Raw genomic sequence first — 6,961 nt, forward strand, 5'->3', positions numbered from 1 at the left:
TTTCTTTGTTGAACTCTTTGATGCAGATGACATATTAAGTGCAGGATGTGTCCATGCCTCATTTATCCCAACAGACCATAACTCCTTTGAAGAAAAGACTTCAGTATGTGTGTGTATGTGTGTGTGTGCATGCACACGTGCACATGTGCACACACTTGTATAACACACAGACCCTGGAGTCAGATGGCCTGGGTTCAAATCTTGACTTGACTTCAGCTCCGTGTCTTGTTTAGTTACTTCATGTTCTCTACCTTCTATTTCCGCATCTGTGCAAAGGAATGATGACAGAATGTGCTTGATAGCATTTTGGGTGAAGATGAAGTGAATTCGAATATGCAAAACACGTAGCTCCTAATAAGTATGTGTTGCTCATATTGCATGGAACACTGGGTATTAGATGCAGACAGTGAATCACGGAACACTACATCAAAAATTAATGATGTGATGTATGGTGACTAACATAACATAAAACAAACAAACTAAACTCAGCTTCCCTTTCTCCTCAGTGGCCTTTTCTCCTCATTTTATCCTCCCCAAGCAAACAAATAAAACAAAGTGATATAAAAAAAATATGTGTTGTTGTTATTTTGATTATGATTCTTATTTCACGTGACTTTGTTCATGTTTCCTGAAATGCCCTTCTTCCTCATATAAACTTACCAAAGTCCTGGTCACTCTTCTAAACCAACCTTGGATGTCACCTTCTGAGAGAGGCCGTTTCCATCCCCTCTCTTCTTTTTTGGCTCCCGGTGCACCTACATGAGTATTCCTCTTCAGGGCATCCCATGTTGTTTTGTGAATTGGGGGACATTAAGCCTTTTAAAAGGCACTTGGCACCAACTAGGGAGTTTACAAAGAAAAGCACGGAAGAGTAAATGAATATAGAGGAGGATCTCAGTTAATTTTGTTCAATTGATTTCAGTGAATTGAAGTAAATGGGTTGAATAATTGGTGGGCAGATACTCCAACTAACTCTGAAAGAGTTTAAGAAGTTGGCTCAGGGAAGGCATGTAATTTTTCACGTTCATGTGCCTTTAAGAGAACTAGCCAGTTAAACCCAAAGCAACAAGGATGCTAATTAACTCTGATTAGAGAATTTATTCTTAGTACTTTGTAGAGGGATAGATAATTGTAATGTTTGTAGTGAACAAATTACTTATTATCTCTTTGAGGCATTCCCACTTGGCCAAGAGCTCTTTGATCATGGGGACAAATACACACAGGCGATCATGTATTAGTTCCTTTAATCCTTATGGGACAGAAAGATTTATCAGTGGAAAACAGATCTGAACCCTCCTGACCTCACCTCGACACAGAAATCCTTAATTCGTGTATAAGGACAGGCTGGAAAGAGCAAATGCTTTTAACTAACGTCAACACACTCTGGCACTCTTTGTAATTAATCAGGGCAGAAAATTTGCAGACAAGAGAGTAACATAGGCCCTGCAAGTCATATTCCTGTCTAATCAGCAATAGCACACACTTTTTCTTCACTGCACTTGGCGTTTCAAAAGGACCATCATTTGAAAATGACAACTGCTATTGTTGGGGATCACTGGAAACTTGGTCAGCCTTTGAAGACCGAGTGTTTATTGTTGCGGGCAAGGAATGGTAATGCACTTTGGTTTCAGTCAGTTATCCCAAATAATTCCCCCCCTAGAAACCCCTAAATCCAGCCCTCTCACTGCGACAAAGCCCGTCTCTATTAAATCTATGTTTTATTTTATAACAAGAGCATGTGTAAAAGCATGGAGAAATGATGGCTGAGACTATAAATAAAAAACACAAATGGAAGGGCGGGAGTGCAAAAGCGGATGGTGTTATGAGAACCACGTTAGAAGGAGGTGACTTCACATTCCCAGCACGCGCGTGCCAGTCCTCGCTGTACTGAGAAGCGAGTGGAGTCGGGACGCTTTCCTGTGTTTATCGTGAGTTGGTAAACACATTAGAGACGACATCTTAGAACGAGATGGGGTTAGCATTTTTAAGTGAATTGGAACAGTTGAGAATAATCCTCATATTTTTAATTGAGAATTTATTTTTAAATAGCTTTCGTTACTGAACTCAGGAAAGACTCAAGCTGAAAGAGGCCCAGATGTTGGCTTTGAGCAAGTTAGTTAACCACCCTGAGCCTCAGGCTCTTATAAAATGAGGCCAGAAATGCCTACTTTGGAGGTTTATTTGGGGATTAAATGAGATCGTTCCCATAAGGAGTCAGAATATAGTAGGTACTAAATGATAGTGGCTGTTATGTTTTTTATAACTGTTGAGGAGCTCACTTGTATTTTAGTGTCTGTGAGAATAGAAAGGAATACATAGGCCAGAAATATTAAGGAAATGGGTATTGTGAAATTAAATGTCTTCTAAAACATTTCTGTAGAAAGTGATGACATTTATAATATTGAACAGCTGGTTTGATGTAGGCACCAATCAGAATGGATGAAGGTCACATCCCTGGGGTTGGGAATGGGGGGCTGTCTGTGCTAAGCTTTAACCCTCTGGTTGCTGGGCCATGTGGAGATGTTGTTTGGGGGCCGCTGGAACAGCCAGAGGCTCTATAGGGTGGGGAGAATCTTGGGAGTAAATGACTATTTATCCAGCTACTTGGTTTCTAGCACATATAGAAGTATTTCAATACATAAATAACCAAGACGGATATACCAAAGCCTACCTTCTATCAGCCATGTTCATAGAGAAACCAGTCATGAGAATACTGCTACCCAGGTGCTCTAAGGACTGTGTTAGGGCTGAATAAGCCTAGCACCACGCAAGGGTTGGGGGGGGCGTGGCTTGGGAAGGGTAGGGACCCGGTTCCATTCATCTGGGACCAACTTCTGCTCCTAATGAGGCCAGCCTGGGACTCAGATCTGACTCTGCTGTGTTTCACTTTCCTGTCAAGTGAAGTCAGACCTCTCAGATGGGCTCGAGTTCCCCCATCTGTGTGGGGCCCTTGCAAATCCAGGAGCTCATCTGGCCCAGTCTTAGGGCAGCATCGCCTTCACAAACCACGCTTCACCCTGAACAGGCATTACTGGCATCAGTTGAAGGACACTGAAGGGGAGACCCAGATTCACACATAATTACACTCATTAATCCTCTCTAGTCATTTTCCTTCTACACCTTAGCATCTTTCTCTGAACTCCCCTGGTTGGGGTCTATGTATGTGCTGTGCATGTATGTGTACTCGCTTGAATGCATGCACTGTCTGGGAAGAATTCACTCCTAACCCAAGTATACTCAGCATTTTTTTTTTCTTTCTATCTCTTTCCTTTATCATTTAACTAAAATGAACCTCTACCTCTGATGAGCAAGGAAGAAGGGAGGAGGGTGCTAGGCTGATAATCATAATATTTTCTTTGGCTAGTTGGGTGAAAAAGGAAGACTTGGGCACTCATAGGAAAAAGATTCATGGTTTATTGCACTCAAAATGAAGTCTTTGGGTTCAGTGTCCACTTAGATACCTTTTAGACCTAAATCTAAGTCAAGCATCTATATTTTTAAAAGGAAAGATAAAATCTGTTCAGAATTCCATATTTTAGGATGTCTCCAATTTATATCTCCCCAAATTGGTCTGTAGATTCAATGCAATCCAAATTAAAATCCCATCAGGCTTTTTTTTTTTTTTTTAGAAATTGGCAACTTTATGGCATGGAAATATAAAGTACCCATAATAGCTAAAAGAACAAAGAACAAAGTTGGATGACTCACATTGTTTTGGGAACTGCTAAAATACTACAGTCATCAAGATAATGTGATGTTAGCATGAAGATAAACGTAGATCAAATATATTACTAAATCCAGAAATAGATCAACAGAATTAAAGGTACTAGGGTAATTCAGTGGCAAAAAGGATAACTTTTTAAAAATGAGGCCAGGACACCATTTATTGGATATCCAGATGGAGAGAAAAACACCTTGACCCTTATTTCCCACCATATACAAAAATTAATTAGATTCATACACTTAAGTACAAAACCTAAAGCTTAGGAGATGATGCATAGAAGAAAATCTTTGTGACTATGGCTGAATAAAGTTTTATTAAATAAGGAATAAAAATCATAAACCATAAATTTTTTTAAAAACTCAAGTGACTTTTAATAAAATTAAAAATATTTGCTCTTTGAAAGCCATCATTCAAATGAGCAAAAGATTTAAGCCACAGACTTGAAGAAAATATAATACATGTATCTGACAAAGAACTAGTGACCAGAATATTTAGGAACTCTCAACAATAATAAGATGAATAAACTAATAAAAAGCAGACAAAATATTTGAGCTAACACCTCATGAAAGAAGACACGTGAATAGTTAATAAGCATAACATCACCAGTCATCGGGAGAATGCAAATTAAACTCAAATGAGACACAACTCTCCATCCACTGAATGTCAGAGATCAAAAAGGCTGACAACAACAAGTGTTGGCAAAGATGTGAAGTTACTGGAATTCCCATACATTGCTGATGGGAGTATAAAATGGTACGGCCACTTTTGAGAACACCTCTGGCAGTTTCTTGAAAACTCAAACACGCACTTACTATACAGCCCAGGAATTCCACTCTTAGATATATACCCAAGAGAATGGAAGCCTAGGTTCACACGAAGATGTGTACACAAATGTTTCATAGCAGCTTTATGAATAATAGCTCAAAACTGGAAACAGTTCATCAGGAGATGAATGGATGAACCACAGGTGGAACATGCATGTGATGAACACTGTTCAGAAAAACAAAAGGAGGAAATTACTGAGACATGCTCCAGCAGGAGGGAAGCTCAAAACCAGGGTGCTAAGTGAGAGAAGCTTAATGCAGATGGTTACATGTTGTAATGGTTCCATTTATTTACGTGATGTAGCCAGAAAAGGCAAATTTGTAGAGAGAAATCAAATTAGTGATTCATTTAGCCAGAATCTGGGGTCAAGAGTTAATTGTAAAGAGAAAAAAGGGAAGGTTTTAGGACAATAGAAATGTTCTATCATGATTATAGTGATGCCTACCTACACGAATAAACCCATCAAATTCTGCATTTTATTGTACGTGAGTTATAGCTCACAAAGTTGACCTCAAATATTTAAATACATAGTAAGTAATGCACAAAAGAATTAATACTGTACCTTGTTAAATGAAATAATGTGGCAGGACCCTGGAAAACAGTGGGCTCACAACATTTCTTTCCTTCTTACTCCTGCCTGCCTTCCTCCCTCCCGCCCTTCTTCCCGCCTTCCTGCCCCTCCCCCCCCTTCCTTTCTTCCTCCGTTCATTCCACATTATTTTTCTGCTTGACAACTCACCAGTGCTAGTCTTTGCTAAGGTGTGAATGGCCAATGGTGTGTCAATGCGTGGTCGCTCTCAGGGGTCTCTTAATGAGGAACTCTTGAGATAGTCTGTCCATGGCCTTTGTGAGGGATTGGTCCCTGGGGATAGAATTTTTTTCGGTGGAGTAGACTTTGAAAGAAAGCTGTTATTAATTAGCTCAATGTATTCTTGGCTGGGGAAATGTAACCATTTATTTAGTAGAAAAACAAACATAAATCTCCAGATAGGCACTTTGTATTAATCAGACAAGTGGAATTTCCAGCTTTATTTCTCATGTGTAGTCTTTGTTGCTAGCGGGACCAGAATAGCATTTATGGAAAGAGCATCACCTTTGAAGTCAAGCGGACCCCAGTTTCAATAATAACACCGCTTGTTAGCTCTGTAACGGGGAACTCCTATTTAAGTTCTGACTACAATTTGATATTTGGAAACCAGGCATTAAAGAGAGAAATGAGCCCAGCTAAGGTTCACACTGACATAAACAGAGAAGGTTCAGTCCCCTCGGGGGAAATTGTAAACTCAGGTTTAGGGCTTTCGCTAGTCAGGGAACATATGGCTATTTTGATGGAACAGGACCCAGAATCTGCATTTGTTCTTATATTCTTTAGAGGGTACGGTCGTTCGGTCGTTCGGATGACCAAGAGCAGATGATAGAGAGGTTAGGTACCTGCAGATGATAGAGAGGTTAGGTACCCATCTGGTTAGTTGCTCTGGACTCCAGTTACCTGAACTGAGGTCTGAAACTAAAGATGCAGCGTATATGTTAAAATTTCCCAAACATTGCATTCATAAAGCTACTGCTTTCTTCTTTCAAAGGTGTCTTTGCATATGTCATTCTGTTTATCATAAAGGCCCAGGGAGGAAGGGGTCTAAAGAGAGCATCCATCTGTGTTTTAAAGGCAAAAGAATAAGAGTCTGGATATGGTAAGTGGTCGTTCAAGATTCATAGGTCGTTGATGGAAAAGGCTCACCCCGGGTCCCCATCTTCCCCGTGGCGCTTTGTCATTGGGAGACGCTGGCCGTGGCTGTCCATTCCCCCTGAAATGCAGTCTGTGGTCTCATCCTTTGCTGTGGTCCTTGTGGCCATCATCAGTGGCCCTTGGGTAGTGTTGGACCTTTACAGATCTGGGTCCTGGGTGAAACATTAGATCATCTTTGCCTTCAGATTCATAAAGGTCTTTGTGGAGGTCACACACCAGATTCCCATGGAGGCAGCCTGGTTGAGTGAAAGATACGTGGGGTTGGGAATAGGGAGAACTGGGCTGATGTCTCTGTTCTGGTGTTCTCTATTTGGGTCACGTGATGCACATTTCTTACCACCACCAGGTCTCTGTTTCCTCATCATTCAAAGAAATCCCTGTGAGAAGTGAAATGACGTCTGCACAGTTCCTGGCCTGTAATAATTACCAACAAATGATGATTCTCCTTTTCCTCTTCCCTTCCTATGCAGTTTTGGCCTGGTTTCATCTTATGAGGAAAGTAATAGTCAATAGCAGGGGTGGTCAAGTCACCAGAGGAACCAGGAGGAAAACAGAGATGTACCTCTGCCTTACCTTCGGGTGCTTTGTGAGAGATCTTTTGCAGTTCATTATGGTTAATTTTCTACCACTGTTGATACTTTTTGAGGAATGTTTTAAACTCAAGGATG

Source organism: Leptonychotes weddellii, chromosome 16 (assembly GCF_054177405.1).
Source record: "Leptonychotes weddellii isolate Sample4059 chromosome 16, ASM5417740v2, whole genome shotgun sequence".
NCBI lineage: Eukaryota > Metazoa > Chordata > Mammalia > Carnivora > Phocidae > Leptonychotes > Leptonychotes weddellii.